Source organism: Macaca nemestrina, chromosome 1 (genome assembly GCF_043159975.1).
Source record: "Macaca nemestrina isolate mMacNem1 chromosome 1, mMacNem.hap1, whole genome shotgun sequence".
Lineage (NCBI taxonomy): Eukaryota > Metazoa > Chordata > Mammalia > Primates > Cercopithecidae > Macaca > Macaca nemestrina.
Window position 1 is genome coordinate 17,023,377 of NC_092125.1, and position 27,299 is coordinate 17,050,675.

Consider the following 27,299-nt stretch of genomic DNA (forward strand, 5'->3'; position numbering starts at 1 on the left):
TTTAAGTAAAAACAAACAAACAAACAAACAAACTATTCTTCTACCTAAATTTTTAGTATACAGACAACATTTTTACATTTTCATGTGGATTCATGGAGTTTTAGAATTAGAAATAACCAGAATGGCCATATAGTTCAATAGCTATCACAGGTGAGGAAACAGAAGACAAGGCAGTTAACAATTTTCCTAGAAGCATTTGTATATATTTAGGGAAAAATGTTTAGAGAATTGATTTTCTTTCCTGGTGCATATGTCACAGAAAATTTTGGCAATAAGAAATGAAAATATTTTCTCTGGTTTAATCAACCTTTAGCCAAAAGTTATCTTTAATGTAGTACCACACAGGACTTATTTCTTACTTGCCTTTCCCAGGCCAATTTCCTCACACAAAGTTACCAGATTGGATCTTTCTTTGACGCCCTCAAAGAGTCAAGGACTAAGGCGGGGTGCAGTGGTTTACGCCTGTAATCCCAGAGCTTGAGGAGGCCAAGGCAGGAGGACTACTTGAACCCAGGAGTTGGCGGCTGCAGTAAGCTATGATCACACCACTGCAATCTACCTATCAAAAAAGATAAAGCACTAAGTCTGGGACTTAGTCAAGTACCAGGACTTTATGGAAAGTATTCCTCAGGGAAAGGAGATCAGCAGTGATGAGAAACTGGAGCGTGCTTTCCAACTTCTTCACATCTCGTGCTGCATAGACTGCTCTATGCGACACACCAGTGTATGCTGACAAGGCTGCTGCTGACGAGGAGCGGCTGATCCTGGGACTTCAGCTGATCCAGGGCCCACCTGGCAGTCCCAAGAGCTCAGCACATCTGTACCTGTTCCTGAAACACCATTTGGATAGCCTGGGTCTACAGGAGGCACAGCCAACAGATGGAGCCCCAGCAAGTGAGACCCAGTCTGAGGGATCACCCCAAGACAAAGTCACTGAGGCGTGTGTGGTATGAATTTATTTCCTGTTTCCTGTCTGTCTACATTTAGCTATCAGAAATTTAATTAAGGCTTAAGCGTAATCTTTACTTAACCAGAGCTGAGCAATTAAACTCATGCGAGGTCGTGTCCAGAACACCATTCTGAGGCTGACTAGATTTAAATTTTTTTTTTATTTATAGTGACCTTGGGTATGTAGGAATTACAGCCAGGTGAAGGCACAAAAAATTAACTCTGTGGGAGAAAAACTGGACAAGCAGCCACCACAGAAAGGTTGATTTCATTCCCCTCTTGATTCCTTTGGTCAGCTATATCTCTAAACACTTTCTCAGCTGAGTCTAGACAAAAGAGACCAAAGGTATTGCAGATTTCATTTGACGTAGCCTAAAAGAGGTGGAATATTGAAAATATCCAGCATGACACATGGTTCCTCATAGGCACTCTATAAATACAAATTTCCTGCCTTTCTTTCTGTCTGCCTCTTTATATAGACTTTTTTTTTTTTTTTTTTAATACTTTCAGTTCTGGGATACATGTGCAGAATGTGCAGGTTTGTTACATAGGTATACACGTGCCAAGGTTTGCCACACCCATCAACCCATCATCTGCATTAGGTATGTCTCCTAATGCTATCCCTCCCCTAGGCCCCCTGCCCCATCCCCTGACAGGCCCCAGTGTGTGATGTTCCCCTCCCTGTGTCCATGTGTTCTCATTGTTCAACTTCCACTTGTGAGTGAGAGCATGTGGTGTTTGGTTTTCTGTTCCTGTATTAGTTTGCTGAGAATGATGGTTTCCAGCTTCATCCATGTCTCTGCAAAGGACATGAGCTTATCCTTTTCTATGGCTGCATAGTATTTCAGTGTGTATATGTGCCACATTTCCTCTATCCATTCTATCATTGATGGGCATTTGGGTTGATTCCAAGTCTTTGCTATTGTGAATAGTGCTGCAATAAATACATGTGTGTATGTGTCTTGATAGTAGAATGATTTATAATCCTTTGAATATATACCCTGTAATGGGATTGTGGGGTCAAATGATATTTCTGGTTCCAGACCCTTGAGGAATCGCCACACTGTCTTCCACAATGGTTGAACTAATTTACACTCCCACTACAGTGTAAAAACATTCCTATTTCTCCACATCATCTCCAGCATCTGTTGTTTCCTGACTTTTTAATGATTGCCGTTCTAACAGGCATGAGACGGTATCTCACTGTGGTTTTGATTTGCGTTTCTCTAATGACCAGTGATGATGAGCTTTTTTTCATATGTTTTTTGGCCACAAAGATGTCTTCTTCTGGGAAGTGTTTGTTCGTATCCTTCACCCACTCTTTGATGGGGTTGTTTGTTTTTTTCTTATAAATTTGTTTAAGTTCCTTATAGATTCTGGGTATTAGCCCTTTGTCAGATGGATAGATTGCAAAAATTTTCTCCCATTCTGTAGGTTGCCTGTTCACTCTGATGATCATTTCTTTTGCTGTGCAGAAGCTCTTTAGTTTAATTAGATCCCATTTGCCAATTCTGGCTTTTGTTGCCATTGCTTGTGGTGTTTTAGTTATGAAGTCTTTGCCCATGCCTATGTCATGAATGGTATTGCCTAGGTTTTCTTCTAGGGTTTTTATGGTTTTAGATCTTAGGTTTAAGTCTTTAATCCATCTTGAATTAATTTTTGTATAAGGTGTAAAGAAGGGATCCAATTTCAGTTTTCTGCGTATGGCTAGCCAATTTTCCCAACACCATTTATTAAATAGGGAATCCTTTCCCCATGCTGATCTTTGACAAACCTGATAGATTTTGTTTTTTGTGGGAAAAAAAAAAACATCTTTGTCTTAGGGTCCTCAATGTATCAGGAAGTATATAGCAGTAAATAGGTCAGGTCAGTCAACTAGGAAAAATAGTACATAAAATATTTCAGAACTTGTTGAAAGTTTGCTACCATGATAGTCACTATACAAGATACTGTGTATGCTGCTGCAAATATGGTCATGCAACACAGAATCACATTTTAAATCAACAACAACCACATATGTGATGGTAGGTCATGCAACACAGAATCACATTTTAAATCAACAACAACCACATATGTGATGGTAGTCCGATAAGATTATAATGGAGTTGAAAAGTTCCTGTCGCCTAGTGGCATTGTAACTTTTGTGATCTCACAGTGTAATTACTTTACCGTAACCTAAGTGTTGATGAAGTCTATAGTCATGCACAGTAATGTCCTAGGCCTTGCTGAACCTGATTCTACAGGGTGATGAGCTACAAAATTCTTCCCCTGCAGAGGAGCCCTCAATAATCCAGTAGACTGATGAACGTAAGTGAGTCTCTTTTCCCAGACATTCTAGTGCTTTCCCAGTAGGTTTATGAGTAAAGCAGCCATAGAGGCAGAGACAGAGGTTATACATGGGCTCTAATACTGAACTGAACTTCTCCAAGTCTTCTCTAGATACTACCCAGCAGAAATAAAATTGAGCCCCAAATACACCACCATAGCACATAAGGCCTATCAGCTAACCTGGGGCAGGTTGTTATTTTTATTTCTCATGGAAAAGCCACATTTTCTAGACTTAAGTTTGTGTTATCTTGCTGCCATGCTTCTGCAAGGAACGCAATCCCTGCAGTTATTATTCACCATGATAGCATCTTAGCCGACTTTGCTTTTATTCAAGAATGTGGTTTTGCAGTGAGCAAATTAAGGCAATGGGCTGATATGAAGGGTGTTTTAAAATACAGGTTTTATTATTACTCAGGTATGGTAAGGCCAACAGCTCAGGCGATGTTAGCCATTGAAAGCATAGCTTGTTACAATTCCTAAGGCGTGGGAGCCATGCCATGGCATTGGGGTGGGAGGCACACCAGGAAGCACCAAGGTCAGCCAGGAGGCAGAGGGAAAAACAAGTGCAAGAGCCCTTATTTCTACACAGAGGGATAGCGAAGGCAGGGCAAGCAGGCTTAGGCTTGGCTAGTGTGAATATTTTCAGTGGGCTCTAGGGCCTAGGGGCTGTCCTTAGTTGTCTGGTACTTAGCTTTGGGGTGATTAGGGCAGGTGCATAGTAGACCAGAGTGTGAGAGCCAGCTAAAGGAGGCATGGGGGTGTACACTTTGGACTGGTTAATTTGCACATGAAAGGCATGCTCCCCTGTATCTCTGGGGCTAGTCAGGATGGTCCTTGACTATCTAGGAATTGGCTAATCCTGGGAATCCAGTCCCTCCACAGCCAGCAAGGCCTCAGATGCCAATAAATCAGAATACGGAAGATAAAAGATACAATTAATACAGATGGGATTCTCTGCTCTCAGCATGCATCCCTTTGCTCAGAAAGCCTCGGAGAAAACATAAAATGAATGTATCGAAGACTCAGTAAGACTTCTTTCACAAGGAAACACCTTGCGAATGTGGAGTGCTGTCCTCCAGGATGTACTGTATGCTCTTTACTGCTGTTTCTTTTACAGCCACTATACATTGTTCAGGAACAAAGGGGTGAAAGTGGAAGTGGCTTCTTGCACTATTACAACTAAGGATCCACTTGCAAAATGTTCATTTCCTATTCCCATGACTTTAGTCACTCTTGGGTTAGAGTCAAAAGATGGAATTCATGCCCTGGGGTCCATGGTATAGTTTCTGTTGATCTGGAAGTGGACACTTCCACAAAGTCTTTTCACCCTCCTCCTGCCATGGAATGAAAGGCAATAACAGATAGGCGGGTGAATCTCACAATCAAGGGAAATTGGAGCTGCTGCCGTACATTAAGGACATGGACCAGGATGCCTGGAACCAGGGTACCCTTTGGGGTGCCTCCCTGTAGTGCCATGTTGACTTGCAAAATTTATCAGATGACTACAGCAACTTACACAACGAAGACAACCAAGGAACCAGATCACTCAAGAATCCAAGTTTTCGTCACTAGGTAAAAATCTCAACCAATTGAGGTGATAGCTGATGGCAAAGCAAAAATGGAACGAAATGGAGAGGACAGAAGTTATAAATCCCAAATAAAGCCTTGTGACCAGTTGCAGAAGTGAGGACTGTAAAAGAGAAAGACCCACATTTTCTTCCACCCCCCCGCCCCACTTCCCCCTACTATTTCATAGAGGTAGGTTAGTAGTGGTTCAGTTAGCAATTTTGTTCATAGTTAAAAGATATCATGTAGGGATCATAGTTAAATCAGAGGGTAAGTGAACATCACCAGACATGAATGCAAGGACCAATGAGGCATTGGACCCCCGTTTTGAGGGAAAGGTTGGGAGAGTTTTCATCCGTATGAGCAATAGTTAAGCAAGAGCATATTGGTCTGTAACCTTAAGAATGGGAAGGAGTATGAATACGAATCGTAAGAACCCAAAAGTACAAACTGTGCCGCTATTGCTCAGTGGGTACTCATTATGACCCCCTTCTGTTTTATCTACCTATAATATAGACGCAGGAAAGTTTGTAAAGCACATGTTCTACACTCCCTTGCTGCTGAAATTTTACCTGTGACCAGCGCTTTCTGAGAAGTCTTGCGGGTGGAAGGGAGCAACCTGGGATGGTGACCTGCATGAAGGGGTTGGATCACCTGACATGCGTGTGGGCAGTTACAATGAAGTTTCGGGTCTCCAATAGTTACTACAGCAGTGGTGTTTACACATATGATACAGTTGGGACTATTCACTCTATAGCTTCTAAGCCTTGTTCCCTGGCTCTGAGATGTTCTATAGGAAACCTGATATCTTTTAATAAACATCGCTTTCTGCTAAAACTAGTTAGAATAGATATCTTTCTACAACTAACAGCCTGATTCCATTCAGACTGACCCTCACAGTAACCATATGAAGAAGGCTCTACTGTTGTCATTGCTGTCATTTTACAGATGGAGAAACGGAGGCATGGAATAGTGCAAGGCCCTCAAGCTAGTCAGCTGAAAGGCAGGACTTAAATTTAGGTTATTTAATCCCAAAGCCCTATTATCATCCTCTGTGCTATGTAATATCCAAGGACCTAGCAGACCAGGAGTAGAGGATGAGGGGGAAGGAAAGTAAGAGTAGAAGCAGGTAAAAAAGATCCTCAGAGAATTTTAAATAATTTATTTGTGTAGACAAAACTGTTAGTGACAGACACTTGGTTCAAACACAAATTTATGGATTCGATTTCTGTATTCTTTTCACTACACCATATGTAAACTATTAGCTGTGTTTATATGAAATTAAGAGCTTATGAAGATGAGGAATTTTAGCACTGTGGGATGAACTGGCTACCTTTGACTATGCTGGAAGGCTTAATGAATGAAAATGAAAAACTCAAGGTTTTAAATTCTTAGTTCAAGACATGGTTTAAGTAACAGAGAATCAAAGATATTCACTCTCCATATGTGTGCCCGCTTGCAATTAATTTATTGAAAGTATGATTCAACCACATTTAGGAATATTAGATATGATTAAATTTAGACATGTTTCTTATAGGGATTACATGAGATGAAGTTATACCATGGGGACTATTATAAGGATTTGTCTAAATATTTACAGTACTTATGCTTAACATATATGGATTGACTCATACCACTGTAAGTATATATATGTAAATGTTAGGTTTGTTTCAACCAAAAATTCAGAAGATAAAAAGTATAATTTTCCGTCTCAATTCCTTGTATCACATTTAAGCCTATATCCCATCTGTTCTAATATATTCAATGATTCTTCAAAGTTTTTGGTCCACAATTGGGATTTTTAAAATGTATTCTAGCATTATGAATGTTTCACTTTTGAAACCCAACATTTTATCATTTATTAAGGTGAACCTTAAGATGGTGGGAAGGTGGATGAGCTCCATCCGTCATCTTATATTAGAAACATCATACCCAGCCATCAAGAAGGTATTCTTCCCTGGCATATAAATATTTTATTATTAAAATGTCATGGCTCCTGAGAATTTGAATAAATATGTTATTTAAAAGAATATCCAATTATTTATCTATATCAGTTTAGACTCATGGATTCTCATATTATTATGGGTTATATTAATAATTTATTATTATTGTTTATTTTTCTCAAATTTTCACAGATTTGGCCATGAGGAGTCCTTTCACATTGAGTCTACATATGTGTTCCCATCATTTTTCTGAGACCTTCCTTACTTTCTGGCACCTCAAAATGTTTCAGGCTTATCTGGTACTTTCCTTGCCCCAGACCTGGAATCAGAATGCAATAGAAATTTTAGGTAATAGATGTGCTTATTGATATTGGGGTGTGATTGCTTCCAGGCCCTGTTAGTCAATGAAACTAGGAGTACATCTGTGATTCCGTACTAATATAAAGATATAATTGTATAAAGAAATAAATGGGGGGAAAAGAAAGCTCTTTGTTTGGTAGATTTTTAACTACTAAATGTAAAAGATACGATGGAAATAGAATATTACCATTTGGTAAACACCATAGAGATCATTATCTCAATAGAGTCTGAAATTAGCGAGCAAAAGTATTAAGCATAATGAGAAACAGAATATTCACATAATCTCAGTGTAACTCCTCACAAGACACTTATTAATTACAAAGAGAAAAATAATCTCTTTACAATGCAGGAAGCTGGCAGACACACAACGTAACCAAGTGATCAAAGTCACGATCACCAGGAATGGCATGGGCAAATGGGTTGTGTGCTCCTCGTGTGATGCACTGAGAAGTACACAGCAGGACTCTGGGGTGTGTCTGGCAGAAGTTCATACATCATCTGAATCTAATCACAAGGAAGCATCGGGCAAACCCAAACTGAGAAATAGTATCCGTAAGAACTAGCCAGTATTCTTGAAAAATGTCATGATCATGACAGACAAAGGAAGACGGAGAGACTATTCCAGACTAATGGGAACCAGGGAAACATGACAACCAAATGCCACGTGTGATTGTGAATCAGATCCTAGATTAGGAAAAGGTTTCATAGGACAATGGGTGAAATTTGAGGAAGGTCTGTGGATTACATAATAGGATTGAGTCAGTCTCAACTTCCTGATTTTTGAGAGTTTTCCTGTCATTTGGGAAATATGGGTGAAGGCTATACCAAAAATTCATTTAGTATTTTGACAACCATTTTCTAAATCAAAAATCATTTTAAATGAAGAGGTAAAATATTAGAAATATTTTCTAAAAGCATACCCAGAAACAGTTATGTAAAAGTAACCAAATGTCTAGCCATGAAATATTACTGGCTGCCTGTTAGGTAGCTGCTCTCAGAAAGACCAGGAGAGCACCCGGTCTTTCTGAACTAAGACCGGTTATGACTAACCCTTCTCTCACGTGAGGCTGCGCTTATTAGCAGCAAAAGGTCAATGACCACAGCAGCCTCTGGAGGCTGGACTTTCTAGAAGACCAGATAGGGGAAGGTTCTTATATATCCCAAGTGTACCCTAAGGGATAGTTACATTAGAAAATGGAGTAATTATTGGCCAGGTGCAGTGGTGGCACACATCACTAACCCCAGCACTTTGGGAGGCCAAGGCAGGTGGATCACCGGAGGTCAGGAGGTTGAGACCAGCCTGGCCAACATGGCAAAACCCCATCTCTACTAAAAATACAAAACTTAGCCGGGTGTGGTGGCAGACCCCTGTAATCCCAGTTATTTGGGAGGCTGAGGCAGAAGAATCGTTCGAACCTGAGAGGCGGAGATTGCAGTGAGCTGAGATCGTGCCATTGCACTACAGCCTGGGTGACAGAGACAGACTCTGTCTCGAAAAAAAAAAGAAAGAAAGAAAACAGAGTACTTTTTAATTTAAAATATATATTTAAAAGTTGTATACTAAAAAATTGTTGCTACCGTCTTCAGCTACCCAAAAAACCACTTGTGACATTATATATTTCAAAGTTATATTGAAATGCCCAATTAATGCAGCTATTTTGATGAGCTGTCAGTTGTTTGTTTTTCTTTTTTGCAACTTGGATGCTATGGTCTGAATACTCGGTAATATCTGGACTAAGGGATATTTGGATTTCAGGCACTGGTTAAATTTACATTACGAATAATAAGCACTTTTCTCAGCATGAGAAAATGTTTTCTGAATTCAGGCACTTGTAATAACATGCAAAATTAGTGAAACAGCAATATCTGTACTAAATTCTTGAGTGGAGATGACTTTAATGACTCATACTTTACTCATGACATTCAGCACAGAACTTAACTCATAAAAGGTTTTTGAACAGATTTTTAAATGATTTAATATTTGTTTATCCTCAAAATGTATTTGTTTTAGAATATTTGCCTACACATTGTCTTTTTTTGTAAGGCAAGGAGGAATATCTTCTTTGGTTTGTGTGTCCTCTTTGGAGGAAATAACTAATTCATCTCCAATACTAGCTTATTTTTAAATCTAAGAGTTCATTATCTTCACTTTAAATAGTCTTTCATGATTGCAATCTCCATAAAGCTCCATGCAATTTCCATGGCAAAGCTCCTACTGCTCTGGCCTCTTCTTGAACCCTCGTGGGTGGGACTAGGGTTCCAGACATTCCCTCCTTCTCCAGTATGTCTAAACATACTCAGAATATCATTTTTTATCTTATAAAAAAGAAGCCCTCTGCTATGCTGAGTATACTTAACAAGGTCTGCAGGGCAAATGTTAATCTACATGATATACACAGGATGTTTAGAATATGTTTGTATATTATAAACCATATAGCCAATATACCATGTGTATTCACTCATGCACATATACACTCTGCATGCAATTCTGTGTGTTTCTAGGCATATAGCTAAGAATGAAGCAGTTTTAGCTTGCATGGAGGAGGTGGAGACCTTGCTAAAATCATGATGTGTTAGCTAATAATATAAGTAGTAAAATCTCTGACCCCCCACAAATGCTTCAGTTAGAACAAATGTGCATAATACATTTAAGCGACTGATACATTTTAAATGTTAGAGATTGGCACTGTCTAGGGTAGTGGAAGGAATGTTCGACTCAAATTTAAAATATACAAATCCTAATCCTAGCTCGATCACTTGTTACAGAGTCATCTAACTTTTCTAAGTCTCAAGGGTTTTTTATTTATAAAATGAAGTAAATATGCCTATCTTCCAAATACGAGCAGATTAAATAGAAAATGAATGTGGCCACTTTTTGTAAATATTAAACTGCTTTATTCAGGTATTCCTCAAATATGTATCGAGTGCCTCTGCATTAAATGCTGAGGACATAGCCATAAATAGGTCAGCTCTTGTCCTGCTCTGATGGACTGTCTCTTCTGATGGAAGGCAGACGTTCACCAATGCATTACACAATGTGTAGTTTAATTGATTCTGAAGCCTTTACCAAAGGGACCTATCCTGGCTCAGTCTGGGAAGTCAGAGAAAGCTTTCTTGTGTTGGTGTATGCTGAACTGAGTAAGAATTACAGATGGTAGTGGGAGGAGGGAAAAGAACATTCCAGGCAAAGGAAGCAGCATGTCTAGGGGCTCAGTATCTTGCCCTCCGTGGTGCTAACAACGCTAATGCATTTATCTCCAATGCAATGGGAAGTCATTTAGTGTTATGTTTCCTTTTCAGTAGCCTCTATTTCTTAAAGCAGTTCTAGGTTCACAAAAAATGACAGCAGAAAGTACCGGGAGTTTCCATATACCCCTTAATGTCCTCCAGTAGCCTTTTCGACTATTGACATCCTGCACTAGAGTGGAACATTTGTTACACAATCAACAAACCAGCATCATCACCCAACATCCATAGTTTCCATTAGAGCTCACTCTTGGTGTCGTATGTTCTATGGGTTTTGTACATCCTATGCAGAGGACATATATCTGTCATTGTAGTATCATAAAGAGTTGTTTTACCACCCTAACAGTGATTTTGATAAAGGGAGAAACATGTTCAAAATTACCTTTTGGCAGGATCTCCAGTGGCAGCATGGCAAATGAACTGAAGGTGGCCAAGAGCGAATGTAGGAAGTTAACCTAGACTAGAGAAACTTTAGAAATTTGGGTTAAAATCCTTGAGGGTCCATGGAGAGATGAACTCAAGACAAATGAGGAGAGGAGACCAGAGCAGAGCCTAGAATGGAACAGCAGGAAGTGGCCACAGGGAGAAGGTAACTGGGAGTTCCTAGACAGAGTTCGCCCTCACTCTAACCAGAAATTCAATGAGCTCCCTGTCCCTGAGAGTTCAACCAAAGCTCATTGTCCACTTGGCTTCTTTATGAGAATAGCCTTGTGTCCACTCACTGAAATGTCCATGACTTCATCATGCCTATCAGGACTTAACGTGTGTAATATTATAAATTTCCCATGAGCATGTCCTTGTGTTTAGTTTCTGAGACACACGATAAGACAGAGATTGGAAAGCTCCTCAGCTTTTCTTAGCTTGACTTTTCCTCCTCAATCCCCGGGTCAAAACAACTGTCCTTAAGAGTGAGGTTTTTCTTCTTTACAGTTTAGCTTCCTAAGAAAGCAAGGAGGGGTGGCAAGGTCCTACACAAAAGAAGGCAGTCACATTTAGCCAAGGAGGAAGAGAGGGAATATAATCCCAAATTCGGAAACATTTTCATGTTGAATTTGAGATTCTGTAAGAAAAATTCAAAGTTGGGCGGATAGGTGTGTGACAAAAACTGCAAAACTTTATAGCTAATGTGCAAAAGTTGGCTTTTGGAGGGAGTCATTCGCTTAACAAGTATTACTGAGTGCCTACAAATGTAGACTAGGCAAACCCTTTCAATTTACCCTTTATCAGCTTTCCTAAACTCGAGCAAATGTCAAAGGGCCTTTCTTTCTTCCTTCTTTCCCTCCTTCCTTTCTTCCCTTCTTCCTTCACTTCCTCCTTCTTTCCTTTCTTCTTTCTTCCTTCTTTCATTCTTTTCCTTCTTTCCTCTTTTCTTTCTTGTTTCCTTCCTTCCTTACCTCCCTTCCTTCCTTCTTTCCTCTCTCCCATCTTCCCTTCTTTTCTTCCTTCTCTCTCTTTCCATCTTTCTCTTTCCTTAAGTTCATTCAAAAGTACATGGTGTTTTAATGTTTTCTCCTACTTGAAAACATTCAACTGCTATGTTCTCAACCAAAATGTTCCAAAATGACCTAAAAAGGATCATGTAGAGAGGTCAAGGGTGAGATATAGAGTCTTGAGGGAATTCTTCATGTGAATAAGTTTTATTCATTTCCCTGACTTTATTGCTTCATTCTCAGTTGCCCCATTGGCCACTAAAAGATCTTTAGCCCTTCCTTTTACTTCTTCAGTTGGAGAGATTTGGAAGGGAGGTGGGGACATTTTCAAATAGAGAAGACATGAAAGGAGGAGAAAATATTTGAAAACACTTGCTTTAAAAAATGTATAGGACACTGACTACAAGTAGATTCTGGGGTTCAAATGCTTAGATTCAAAATCCTGCGTCCTCCAACGGTCAGCTGTGTGATTTGAGGCACATTGCTCAATTTCTCTGTGCCTCCGTTTATTCATCAGTAAAAACAAGATGCTTTGACAGGTTGCTTGTCTGGTTAGCAGGACAGTTCTGGGCACATGGTAAATAGGACCTTCCATGACCACTGCTGGAGAAGTGGGGATCACCACTTTAGTGAACTGATCAAAGTAGCAAAGGGTAAAATCAGAGCAAGGAGATGCGTCTTCTCCCTCCAAATGCAGTGCTCTCCTGCCACCATTCCCAGCTTCTGCCTAAGAGGAATCCCCCAAGAGTGAAGTTTATATTCAGAATTCTGAATACTCCCTAGAGTACTTAGCCACAGATGCACATTTCAATTCCTCTCCTTTGGATCACCTTTTCCTTATTATATTTTATGTTTTCACATTCAAAATTGAAATGTGTTTTCTACCTAAGTTACCCTCGGTTAAAAAATATCATGCAGTACATCCCACTGTGGAGAAGAAATGTATCTAGTTCATATAGTCAGAAAAATATGTGGTTAAAATCTTTGAAAGGCTATGTAAGCAGAGTGTCTACTCATTAGATGAGCATATACATCCATTTGTAACTCCTTTTTATTCATTCATTCATTCATTCATTCATTCATTCATTTATTCATTCAGTACTGGTTCCAGCAGTCTGGAAGAATTACTTTTTAGTTTGCATCTTAGAAAAAATATGAGAGGGAAAGAAGAAACCGTGGTAACGTGCCAATGACTGCAAACATAGTGGGACACTGGACCACCCCGATGCAGTCACCCAAGGTTCAGGTTCTGGGGGAAGCATAACAAGACACTGCACCAGCTTCCAAACAAACAATTCATACAGTCAACCTAACCTCACGTTTATCTTGTCTTGACGATTATTGAGTCATTAATCTTCCCAGTGTCAAGGCATTGTCATCACTGAACCCAACTAAATGAGTATCCATGGCAATAAATAGAGTAGAGTATACATGAGTGAGAAAAACCTTGGCAGCAATAAGGACAGCATCACCTAATGAATTACCAGGAAAGGTTTAGTAAAACCAGCAGGCAGAAGAGGAGAAGCAGGAAGCGGTGATGCCGGGATCTCGTGACTGCTCCCCACCCCATCATCTTTGTTGAACCAAAGCTACAGTATGGTGAGGAGAACCTGTGCTAGTTTAACCAGAGGCAGATCTAGCAATGCTTACAGCAAATCAGGGGCAAACACACACTCGCATGTACGCACACACACCCACCGAGTCAATATTTTTGGGATAAAATTTGATGCAGGATATTAAAAAAAATTAAAGTCATCAAAAAGTCAGAATTTTGATCAATTTATTACACCATATTTTAATTATGATTGGGAGGAGAGGGTGTTCTGCCAACTTCTTTTTTTTTTTTCTTTTTTTTTTTTTTGAGATGGAGTCTCACACTGTTGCCCAGACTAGAGTGCAGTGGCGCGATCTCAGCTCACTGCAACCTCTGCCTCCAGGGTTCAAGCGATTCTCCTGCCTCAGCCTCCTGAGTAGCTGGGATTACAGGTATGGCCACCACGCCCAGTTAATTTTTGTGTTTTTAGTAGAGACGGGGTTTCACCATGTTGGTCAGGCTGGTCTTGAACTCCTGACCTCAGGTGATCTGCCCGCCTCAGCCTCCCAAAGTACTGGGATTACAGGCATGAGCCACCGCACCCAGCCTTCCCAACTTATTTTCTGTGTGAGACCTAGAGGCTTCTTCTGGCCCTAAAGAGAACGAAAAGAACACAGAATCAACAGAATGGCAGAGCAAATGAAGGCTAAGGTGTTGGTGAATACTTGGGTGGTTATTATGACTCTAAAGGATAGTTATCAAGGCCCTGAGTATGCTACATGCTAATATGGCATCACATCTAACTGAAGGATCCCCGTCAGATGACATTCTGGGTAATATTTAATATTATGGGTTGGATGCTCTAAAGACTTGACATCAAGGCCAGGTCATCCCATCCACTCCTTCCAGGCCCCAAGAAACTGCTCTCTGGCCTACAGGTGTTCAGCCCATCAGCTGTACCTCCTTATCCTGCCTCCACCCAGGGGCTGCATGTACTTCAGGGCACACAAGTCTGAAGCAGTCGACGGGATCCCAAGTTTTCAGAATGTGAAGCCCTATTAGTAAAAAAACTTTTGAGCATGTGTTCCTTATGCATTGTTACACATTAGTATATTACATTATATACCTTTGCTCAAAACCAGAAAATTTAACAGAATGAGATATTACTTATTTTCTGTGTAGGTCCTATACACAGAAAATAAGTTGGCAGACCATCCTCTCCTCCCAATTGTAATTAAAATACGGTGTAATAAATTGAACAAATTTCTTACTTTTTTGATGATTTTGATATTATTTTTATAATAACCTGCAAAGATGAACCATTTTATCTTTCCTCCCTTCTAGGTTATGTTCCCTGGTTGCAGGCAGAGACTGTGGAAGCCACGGCTTTTGTGAGTGCCATTGGGCTGGACCTGGGCTCTGCTGTGGCTCCCATTGTGCTAGGTGGTCTGAAGTCTGGCCCCTGAATTCTAGGATAGGAAGAACAACTGGGGGAGTTTAGGTATGAGGGGCGAGCCCAAAGGGGTGCTGAATGAGTCAAGGCAGATGCATTTAACCAGGTCCAGTATTATCATAGATTTATTTGTTTGGGGAGGAGAAATACAAAATTTTTGGAAAAATGTATCACATAACCAACGGAAAGATTTGCAAACTGCTGTCTATGTCACATGAGTTGCTTCTGAAAAGAACTTTCGTTGTTACTGTTAACTTGTCACCTCCACATTGTACATGAATGTGTGTGTTCCTGTGTATATCTTTTGCTTTGTTTTCAAAAAACATCAGTGTTCTAGTGACAAGAAAGTCCTTATTACATATTTTCCAAATTTGGCACACTTGCCTTTTTGTAAATGAAAAGTTTCTAATTCATCATTAAACTTTATAACTGTACTTTATTTGCCCTGAGATAACTTAGGAGCCTCTAAGAGGCACAAATTACTTGTATGGTCATTCCTTCACCTCATTACGAAATGTGACAATCATCCTGTGTTCTTAGACGATATCTGCAAGGATGTGGACAAAGACTCTCTTCTTGACCAAATTCTAGTCAGGCTCCACTGAGCCCCGTTCTCCACTAGGCCTCATCCTTGGCCTATAAAGGCTTGAACAAACACAAACATAGTTTCTAACAACTCAAAGCCGCATCCTTAGCATGCCCCTAACCTCCTTAAAGTGCCTGCCTGAGAACTGCAGGGCTGCCCAAGGAAGTTACTATTTGTTTCAGCCAAAACCTGAAGGTAAGTACCCTGTCTCCCAGCCTCCAGCTGGAGAAGGTAAGTACCCTGTCTCCCAGCCTCCAGCTGGAGAAGGTAAGTACCCTGTCTCCCAGCCTCCAGCTGGAGAAGGTAAGTACCCTGTCTCCCAGCCTCCAGCTGGAGAAGGTAAGTACCCTGTCTCCCAGCCTCCAGCTGGAGAAGGTAAGTACCCTGTCTCCCAGCCTCCAGCTGGAGAAGGTAAGTACCCTGTCTCCCAGCCTCCAGCTGGAGAAGGTAAGTACCCTGTCTCCCAGCCTCCAGCTGGAGAAGGTAAGTACCCTGTCTCCCAGCCTCCAGCTGGAGAAGGTAAGTACCCTGTCTCCCAGCCTCCAGCTGGAGAAGGTAAGTACCCTGTCTCCCAGCCTCCAGCTGGAGAAGGTAAGTACCCTGTCTCCCAGCCTCCAGCTGGAGAAGGTAAGTACCCTGTCTCCCAGCCTCCAGCTGGAGAAGGTAAGTACCCTGTCTCCCAGCCTCCAGCTGGAGAAGGAAAGTACCCTGTCTCCCAGCCTCCAGCTGGAGAAGGTAAGTACCCTGTCTCCCAGCCTCCAGAAGGGCAGCATTTTGAGAAGAAGCACTTAGAAAATCCAGACGGTTTCCACGTGGACCAAGCTTCCTCCCTCCCACCTTTTATGGTTTTTTACTTCCCTGACTCTCCTGAGTCCCCACTCACTCCCCTCCTCATTCCCTCATTCTCCCTTTAAAATGCCGAGTCACTTCTGCACAAATCAAAGTGCTGACTGAAGTCCGTTCTTACCACTTTAACTAGTGCCTGGCTTTGTTTATTTCTGACACTGTTTAAGCCAGAAAAAGGTTAACTGCCCCATGTCACAACACAGAGGGCATAAAACAAACGTGGGAGGCTGGCACCATCGATCCTATTGCCGTGGAATATGATGAACCCATCCAGGGTTCGTTTCTTCATGGAACTCACAGGGAAAGACAATTACCTACTACAGTCTGAGTCAAGACACCAGTATCAATCTGCACATTACCTATGAGTATAACTTAATTTCCTGTTTGTTTTCATTAGATCAAAAACTACATGTAGATTCACCTTCTAGCATTTTCCTTGTACTTCCAGTGGGCCATCTTGCATATACCCCCCATTCGGGACCAGGGATCTGAAGAGCAAACTTATGTAAGGAAAGCGGACTTGGAATTCATGCCCCACAGTCCACGCCCCGTAGGAGACGGATTCCACATGGGGTGATTCAGACTTTACCCCGGTTAGCCCTGGCCCAGAAATGCCAGGCTCTTGCATGTGCGGGGCATTATCTGTACAGATGGTATCCCCATCTGACAAGCAGGGCTTTCTTGGATCCACGGGCACTGTGCCCAGTAGATGAAAAATGCGAGCAGCACAGATTCAAGCCACTCTTGTCTTCTTAAAATAAGCAATTCATTTTTTAGGGAGCTATTTTTAATAGCATTAGTTCTTGGCAGCTGTTTCCAAAATGGCTTCCACAATTCTAAGAAGCTGTGATTCATCCTTTGGCCTGGCAGTGTCCTGGGTACATGGAAATTCCAGGGGGAGTTATAAATGCCACTTTTCATGCTTGGAGCTCACAAAGTCCTCTGTGAGGCCGAAAGTGAGATTCGGCAAATTCCATGACAATGAGAAACAAGAACCAGTATTCAGTTGATTGTTGGTCAAACACTCCTGTGTTACCAGTGTGGGAATCACACACATTAGCAACTGGAAGCCATGGAGGTCTCTCAGTCTGTTCCCTGTCGTCCGGATGGGATCATTTCTTCACGGTCATTTTCTGGATCATACTTATTTCCACATTGGCTTGTATTACTCTTTTCTGTTTTTTATTTTTACACTATATGTATTTTACAAAACAGTAAAACATGCATAACATTTTTTGGTTTTTAAATGTTCTAATTATTTTTATGTGCTTTCCATATTTAGTAAAAATAAAAAATGTCAAACAATACAAAAGTATGGAAAATGAAAAGTAAAAGACCCCAACTCATAACCCCTTTTTCACATGGCAGAATTAATCACTATTTTCGTTTGTTTTACTTCACTATTTATACATGAATTTATTATACCATATTTAAGATAGATTAGGTAACTAACATTGCCATTTAGTTAGATATGCTGCCAGCAATTTTCCAAGTAAATGCAGGCATACACATGTATTTTCATATTTACTATTTTTATTTAGATTTTTCTGTTTTCACTGGGATTATGCTATGTATACTGATCTTCATTTCCTGTTTTGCATGTTTTCTTTTGCACTTCTTTTTACGTTGGCACAATTGCCTTTATAATGGTTGCACAGCATTTCTCTTATGAAATCATCAAAATTTATTTAATTGCTCCACATGAATAGGAATTCAGCTTGCTCCAGGTTTTTACTATGACACTGTGGTGCTCCCAACGTCCTCATACTTAACAATCTTAACAAATTGGTCAATTTCTAGCCATGGGATCTTTCATATGTGAATTATAAATTGACTAAATAGAACCCCGTCGCATTTGGAGAAAATTTTACCTTAACAGTGCCACCAATCGTCATTGCTGTCAGCATTGAGAATTCTTTTAATGTATTTTTAAGTGTTTTAAGTTGTAGCAAAACACACATAACACAGAATAAACCTTCTTAACCATTTTAAAGGGTGTAGTTCAGTGGCTTTAGTATTATACATTCATATGGTTTTGCAAGCATCAGCATCATCCATGCACAGAATTCTTTTTATCTTCCCAACCTGAAACTCTGTTCCTATTTTTCATTTTTGTTTTTCTTGTTTTGTTTTTTTGTTTTTGTTTTTGTTTTCTTCAAGACAGAGTTTCGCTCTTGTTGCCCATCCTGGAGTGCAATGGCGTGATCTCAGGTCACTACAACCTCTGCCTCCCGGGTTCAGGCGATTCTCCTGCCTCAGCTTCAGGTAGCTAGGATTACAGGCGTGCACCACCATGCCTGGCTAATTTTTGCATTTTTAATAGGGATGGGGTTTCACCATGTTGGTCAGGCTGGTCTCAAACTCCTGACCTCAGGTGATCTACCCACCCCAGCCTCCTAATGTTCCTGTTAACACTAACTCCCTCTTCCCCCTCTCCATAGCCCCTGGTGACCACTATTCTACTTTACGTCTCTGTGGATTTGATTCTCTAGGAGTCTCACAAGAGTGGGACCATATAGTGTCTGTCTCTTCATGACTGGCTAGTTTTACTTAGCATAATGTCCTCAGGGTTCCTCCACAGTGTAGCATGTATTAGAATTTCCTTCCTTTTCAAGGCTGGATAATATTCCATTGTATAGGTACACCACATTTTATTTATCCATTCATCCACAGAAAAATACTTGTTTAATATATTTTAATATTCACTTAGTTGCAAATTTTCAGATCCTTCAATAGTCTAATTTAAAATCAGGAAATTTGAGGAAAACGCACATGTATGAGTCCATCATAGCTCTACAGTCCCACTGCATGACCTTATAGGTGAGGAGGCACTGACGGTTTGCTGTCCTCCTCTGCAAGTACCTCTGGAAACTTTGTGCAGGCGATGCTGTCACCACCCTCCTCAGCAACGCTAGAGGGCTCAGCCTGCAGGCCAGCCCCTCACGGCAGGCGCAGCCCTGCTGCTTATCGGAGGGATGCATCGCAGGCATTGCTAACACACAAGAGGAGGTGACTGAAGAGCGCGATTGTTCTCCTATTGTGTTTTTGTACGGTTCTTTTTTAATTCTTATGAAACTTCGTGGAGAAATTTCAGACGTGTAATCAAAGTATCTGCACTTAAGTTTAGAGCCCATTGCATGTCTTTGTGAGAGTCTGTGGGCTTCTGCTACCACCTGACTCAGACGAGTTAGATTTGGCGAGTTCGCTTCATCAAAATTTCCCTGGCATTTTGTCTGAAGAACCTAATTTTCTTTTTAATACAACTTTCCTCCAAAATCCTTATAAAACACAGAATCTTGATTTATTCTCACTTACTGCCCCAAAACTCTCAATTTCATCTCATGACAAGACTAGTAAAAGGCAAAAAGTGAGATGGAAACCAAATTACAAATGCATTCTGACTGCTGGGTGATGAAAACCAACACATGTAATTTTAAAATAAAGCAAGGACAATTATTTTTCAATAATTTCAACAGAATTAATAGAATAGGAAAGGAGTCCTGTTTATGTTATTTTTGTTGTTCTTGAAGCTCTGGTTTTCCTACAGACATGGCCTCAAGAATCTTTCAACAGCACCCTGACATAGATGAGGTGCACAGGGTGGGAGAACTATCAGGTTTTGGGTAGCACCTGGTCTACAGTCGGTAATACAGGACTTATTCAAAAATAATTTTTAGGCAAATAGTAAGGGTAAAGGTTCTCAGTGGAAATTCTCCTGTAAGAAACAACCCTCAAACCATTTCTTTTCTAGGCTTTAAGAGCCAGGCCAGCAAGCTTCAATATGCAAATGTAGGCGATTAAAACTAGGTCCACCCAACATGGCCAACATGGCAATTCCCACAGTCTTCTCCTTGTTACCACCTGTGCCAAGTGTCATGGCCGCCTCCAAATAACACCTAGTGTTCCGAACATCATGACAACCCGCATTTGCATATTAAAGGAATAAGGTGGGAAGGCCAGGTTTTTCTCGGGCTGTGTAAATAACACACCTGGTCAAACCAATCCCCTGGGCGCTATGCAAATCAAACGCCACCTCCTCTAGCATCCCAATATAAGCAACCACTTTTCTGCTGTGCAGGGGGTTTCTCTTTGCTCAAATCCCCACTCCCTCTGTCTCTGCACAGGGAAGCTGTTTTCTTCTTTCTTGCCTAGTAAATCCTCCGCTCCTTAAAATCACTGCATGTGTGTCCGTGTCATTTTATCTAAATCGGTGCGATACCAAAAACCCTAGTGTTCCTCCAGTCATCAAAGCTGTATCATCGGCAGGCACTAGATAACTAGTTGCTGGAGAGAAGAGTGAAACACGTAACAAGTCGTATTACAAACCGCGAAAGTTACTCATCTCACCGTTCTCTACAAATCTTTATATTTAAAACCACAGGCTTTCATACACATATATTTTGCCGAAACAGAACACTTGGGGTAGTTACATTATTTGATTAAAATCAGTTTATAAAAAGTGTTTATACAAATGAGCCTCCTAGGGCATTAAGAACATTACTTCTTGTAGTTTACATACAACTTTTTCCAGAAACAGAGCTACTGTCAAAAGTGATACACAATTACATCACATTTCCTCACAGAAGATTTCCTGTTTCATTTTGTTTTGTTTCTAGTTGCCATTTTAGTCCCTTATTATGAAGTTTTCTCAGAAAAGATGATGGCCCTTCTTTCAGGGAAATGAACAAAGTGTAATATTTTTTAAAAGGTACAGGACAAAGGAAATTAAGAACTTCCTGGATGAAATTAGGAAGTAATTATTTAAATACATGGGTAGAAAATAAATCCAGAAATTCTGAGGAAAGTGGTTTTTAAGGTGCACAGGTGTCCTGGGGTTGGCTAGCATGAGGTAGGCAGAAATAAGACAAAACTACTAGATATGAATCTGCCCGATGCCGCAACAGCCAATCCCCGCCCCTGCTCAGTGCGTCTACACACAGGTGCACATACACAGTACCTGTGTGACTTTGGATATTAGCCACGGTTTTCCAAAGTAGCTCCAGAAACGTTATTCCCCAAAACTCAGAACTGAAGCAGGAGTTGGGGGAAGGGAGAGGGGCAGGATGCAGAGAAGTGGGTCTGGGATTCTGTAGACCTATTTCTAAGCCAAGTGCCCAAAACAGAAGAGCTTTGCGAAACACCAATTTAGTAGAATTTTCCTCCCTCCAGTCTCTTTGTGGCAATTCAGAGATGGCCTAGCTGGCTGGTCTTTGGTGGTTATGGAATGGTCACAAAGACAATGAAATAAAAGAGAAATAGGAAAGGCCAGCTTCTATATCTACTATGTTTTGCCTACATTTTAAGGCAACTAATTTTTTTTTTTTGAGTAGCTGAACAGTTAAAGGCAATTAAGAAGAGTTGACTCACAGTCTTATTTTTTATATACATCATGGATGGATCAGGCATTAAGGCAAAAATAAGAAATGAAATAATGACATTAAACAAGCAGGTATTCTTTTATCTCTATAGTGACAATCTTTGGGGAACCATGAGCCACAAAGAAAGCAGGTGCTGTACCACTGACAACGCTGGGCAGGAGGGCTGCAAGCAGACCCAGTGTCCGCTGGGAGGTCAGTGGAGGGGAGGTGCTCTCCTTCAGTCCTGGGTCCTTCACTGCAGGAGTTTTAACTCTGGACTCTCTCCAGTTCTTCCAGCGTGAAGACTTCAGCCACATCTCAGCAAGAAGGAAAAAGTGTTCGTTCATCTTCAACCTGCAGCGTGCAGCGCTTGCTTCTGTTTGGATGTTAAGTTTTGCTCCCTCTTGTCTTCCTTAGACCCTGCTTAAGTTTGCACTCTCCAGGAGACAGAGAAACAACAGAAGACAAGGAATGGTCTTCTCCCTTCCTGCCCGCACGAGGAAAAGCAAACATGGTGGCGTTTCTGCAAAGCAAGTGAACAAATTATGATGATTAGACACTGCTTTCAATAGGGAGGGCTGAAAATAGCAGGTTTGCGAGGTAAGCGCTCATGCAAGAGAGAGCATAGCACGGCATCCCCAGTGACAGTGATTATGGTGCAGTTCCTTGGAGGGAAATGAGCTAATCTAGGCTGCTGGCACAGTAGGTCAGTCTTCTGCCTGGCACCTCCTTTTTTCCCCTAGATAATGGAAAATAGTTTCGTTCAGCACACCGGAGACACAGCACAGCACTCAGGGCTTCTGCACTTTTTGCCCCCTAATAGAGTTAGGTTTAGCCAAGTAGGAGGGAAGGAAGGCTTGGCTGTGCTGGGCCTTTCAGAACTGGACTCCACAGGACAGCAGTACCCACCGGGGCAGAAGCTACAAGCCCTCTATGTTGACTGACCCTCCTCCAGGACAAGGTGAATTTGGAATTCTGGAATTTGGAAAATTGGCCCAGTGTAGATGCTCAGGAACCCAGTGAGGACAACAGAGACCTTCTAAGTGGTGATAATGTTTTCTCAACTTTTTCTTTCAGGATTTTATTTGCATCTCAGAATATTGTGTTAGACATGTCTTTCATTTCCTGTATTTTGATGCTTTGACTTCTGGGGGCTTGCTGACCCTGGAGGGACAATACCTCCCCCACCTCCATCCCAGGCCTAGGTAATTCCTAGAGACAGCAATCAACTCTCCCATATACAAACCTATCAATCCATAGCCCATATCCACACCACCTCCTCTAGCTGGCTGTCATACTCAGGGCCATTGTCCCCCATCCTAATTGCCCCAAGACCAGATATAAACAATGAGGGGCAGCCATTAGGGCCCAGAACTTGCTAAAATTACTCAAACCCATTGTAAACTCATAGCCCTGCCTTTCCTGTTCCTTCCTACATAAACCACAATAAAAGCTCTTGCCCACAGCTCTCCCCTCTCCCTCTGCCTCCTGGCCAACCCCAGCGCTTTCCCGTGTGCCCCTGCCATGGCACAGCATACTTCCTCACCCCTCACCTCAATTCCCCACCCCAGCCCCAGGTCCCATCTCCTGGAACTGTGAGTAATAAACATCTTTTCCATGGCAAGCATCTCCTTATATGCTGGCCTTACTACATATCAAATTTTCTGCTAACACTCTATATTTTCTTAATACCCCAGGTAGACAGATTTATCAATACCCATTCCAGATGTTATCATGCAGAAATCATGGACACATGCATTCCTTCTGATGAATAGAATCTGGTGTAATCAGGGAAACTTACCTATTTCCAGAGTAGGGACCCTTTAGAATGCCTGCCTAGTGGGATTTCAAAGTTGCTATGAAAAGAGACTGTTTGGTAACTAATTTTTCAATGCTAGTCATCAACCATTGCCTGATTTGTAGGGCTAAATATATTATAGTCTCAAACAAATGTCAGCCAAAGAGTGTTGCTGAAGACCACTACAGGGATTCTACAAGAGCTGGATCTGGTCTCAGTGTGTCTTAGTTTAAAATCTGGGTCTCCAGATGACCAACACTGAGTGAAGAAAAACAGGAAATAAACAGGGCCCAGCACTCAGAAGGGGCCCAGGGTGAACCTGTCATGCACCTCAGGACCCAGCGCTGTGGGAAGTTCTGTTGTCCTACTGTAGGACCCGTGTTTTATTCATGGGGCCCAATCTGCTCTAGACAGCCCTGGACTCCCCCCAAAAATATTACAGAGAAGTTTTTAAAAATTATTATTTTCAAATTTTCTTCTATAGGTTTGTTTTTTGGTTAATTATGGTTGCTTTGGGTGTCTTTAAGTCAACTTGGGTGCTCCCATGCTGTTTGCCATGGCTTTCTTACTATGATCTTCAGATTTACAACACCAGCCCTGTGGAGGATTTTTTTTTCTTCTTTTTTTGTTTTGAGACAGAGTCTCGCTCTATGGCCCAGGCTGTAGTGCAGTGGCACGATCTTGGCTCAAGGCAAGCTCCGCTTCCCAGGTTCACGCCATTCTCCTGCCTCAGCCTCCCCAGCAGCTGGGACTACAGGTCCCCACCACCACGCCTGGCTAATTTTTTTGTATTTTTAGTAGAGACGGGGTTTCACCGTGTTAGCCAGGATGGTCTCAATCTCCTGACTTCGTGATCCACTGGCCTCGGCTTCCCAAAGTGCTGGGATTACAGGCGTGAGCCACTGCGTCCAGCTTCTTTTCTTCATTTTTAAATTCAGTTCTCCTTTCCTTTCTCTTTTTTCTTTCTTTTTTTTAAACAATAATACATTTTTATTAGATAGTATAATTAGCAAAAGTATTGTGTAGCAATATGCCAGTAATTAAATGTGTTCACTCTTGTAGAAACTGGGACTTCTTGGTTAATATTTGCCTGCAGATCCATTTATTTTTCACAACACTGTAGATGTAATGTTTCTTTCCCAGGCTGGTATGGAGATCTTGAGGTGTGCTTTTTCTGTCTGTAGCTTCCCAGCTACCTGAGCTTTGGAGCAGCAGGGGAATTGTCCTCAGGACTTCGTGTCTCCAGTTCCCATTCCTAGGTACTGCAATCTCTTTTTCAGTTAATTAATTTATTTTTAATTGTCAAATAAAAATTGTATGTATTTATCATAGAATCAATGGATGATTGGATAAGGAAAATGTGACATATATACACTGCAGAATATTATTCAGTCTTAAAAAAACCAAAATCCTCCTTTCTTTCCAACATTTTTTTTAAATTTTGAAAACTAAACATTTTAGAAAAGTATAAAAATCCCAAAATAAATAAGTGTGTCCACTTCCCAGATGAGAAATTATTGTTTGTCATGTCGACTTTTTTTTAAATAAAAAAATGAAACATCTACAAGTAAAACTGTTACTGGTGGAGGGTGGCCAGTTTCTTATCTTTTGAACAAAGAATTGGACAAAACACACAAACAAAGCAAGGAAAGAATGAAGCAACAAGAGCAGAGATTTACTGAATACGAAAGCACACTCCACAGGGTAGGAGAAGCCCGAGCAAGTGGCTGAAGGGCCTGGTTAGTTACAGAATTTTCTGGGGTTGAAATACCCTCTAGAGGTTTCCCATTGGTTATTTGGTATATGCCCTATGTAAATGAAGAGGATGAAGTGAGGTTACAGAGTTATTTACCCCTATGCAAATGAAGAGGATGTTTCTTGTCATAGCTGAAGTAGAGTTACAAAGTTATTTACTTGGTCTTAGAAAGTTGGGGGTTTTCCCATTGATTTAGTTCTAGGAAAGCCTTGGGTTCACTGTCCCCAGACCCTATTCTCCTGCCTCAAACCTGCATATGCCTTTGTCTGCTATGCCCAGGCCTGTCATCCCGCTTTTTTCTAAAAACTATTTACTCTTATCAACTTGATATATGTTCTAGTTCACTTTTTATAACTCTGCATTACATATACATAAATCCATAAGCAAGATAGGTATTATTGGGCTTTAAAATTGTATATAAATGGTTTCATGCTATAAACAGTATTCTGTACTTTGCTTAGGTTTTTAGATGTATCTGTCTATATCACTGTATGACTGTACCACATTTATTTAGCCAGTCCTCTTCTGATTCTGCAATGAATATTCCTCTATGTGCCTCTCAAGCAGGCATACTAGGGCTTCCCTTGAATACATTCACAGAACTAGAGTTTTCTGGGCCTGAAATTATGCATGTTTTAAATTTAAGTAAACACTGTCAACTTGCCCTCCAAATGGGTTGTGCCCTTTGTTTTTTTCTCCACGAAATTGCTGCAAGGTACATATCTATTTGAAGAAGATTGTTAGGAAGGCCCCCAACATTTTTAGAAAAGAGGGAAGCAAGTATTTTTGATAAATGTCCAAAGTTTTATTAAAATAATGACAGAAAGCATTAATCAGTTATTACGACTACCTTTTATTATGTAAACTTACAAGATACAGTGCCCTGTAAGGTTTGAGGTGTAGGATATCTGTCATTGCCTCCAACTCTTACCCATAACCACTTCGCTCAGGTTTAGCTTTCCATCTTTTCTTAGGGAAAATCCTTACTTTTCCATTCTCTGTCAAATCTAGCAGCCACAGGACCTGACTCTAGTAACTATACACAACTCTTTAGTAGAGATTCCCTTCTGGAAGCTTCTGTAAAAACCCCATTGTGTAGCTGTGACCACATTGGCCACTCTGGGCTTTGAGACATCATACCTTTATGGCTGTCATTGCATGACTTGTTTGACTCTTCATCCATGCCCTTAAATCGCCCTTTGAGACTTTCTGCCTCATTCCTATCCTCATGCTTGAGGCAACCATGAAGAAAACAAAGGTAGTATTTCTCTAAAAAGTAGAGTAATCCTAAAATGCTGTTTTTCCAATCAGAAAAGAAGTACCTAATGGGACTTTTACCTATTGATCACCCAGTCATCACTCACTGAGTCAAAAATACAGGGACATTAAAAAAAAATAAATATACGTGAGTTACTTTTGGATTCCAACATTTTAGAAATTGTAACTGCTCTCTCATATAATTCTCCTAACTCTTAAATTGGATATCTTTCCATTGTAGTGGAAGATTTTAAGTTCATTTGAAGTGAACAAATATATACAATTTTAAACGTTTTTAATATTAAAAAAATTAACAGATTATAATTTCTTCAAACTTTATTTTACACTTTGTATTCATTAAATAACTGACAAGACTCTCAGAAGAAAGCCCCAGAAAAAAATTAGTCTTTTTGGAATCCTTCAAGTGCCTACAACTTATTAGATGGTTCTGAATGAAAAAAATAAACTGTTCCTTTTTTCTTCTCTCATACCACAACAACCAATACAGAGGACAAGCAAACAATCAGTGACTGAGTGGATACCAGCTGGGTGTCCTCCCATTCAATTATGATGCAGTCTACCTAAAAACAGCATCAGATCCCACAGGTTGAGGATTTACTCAACAAGCCTGTCTCTCTTACTTCCTATGCAATTGCAAACCCGAGGTTGTTTTGCCTGTTCTTCTGACAGACCAGCTATAAATCCCAAGATTTCTTATTTGGATTCAATTAATTTGCTAGTGCAGCTTACAGAACTCATGGAAACACTTGCTCATGTGGATCAGTTCATTATTATAAAGGGTGTTACAAAGGATACAGACGAAGAGATGCATAGGGCAAGAGATGCATGGGGGAAGGAGCATAGAGCTTCCATGCCCTTCCTGGGTGCACC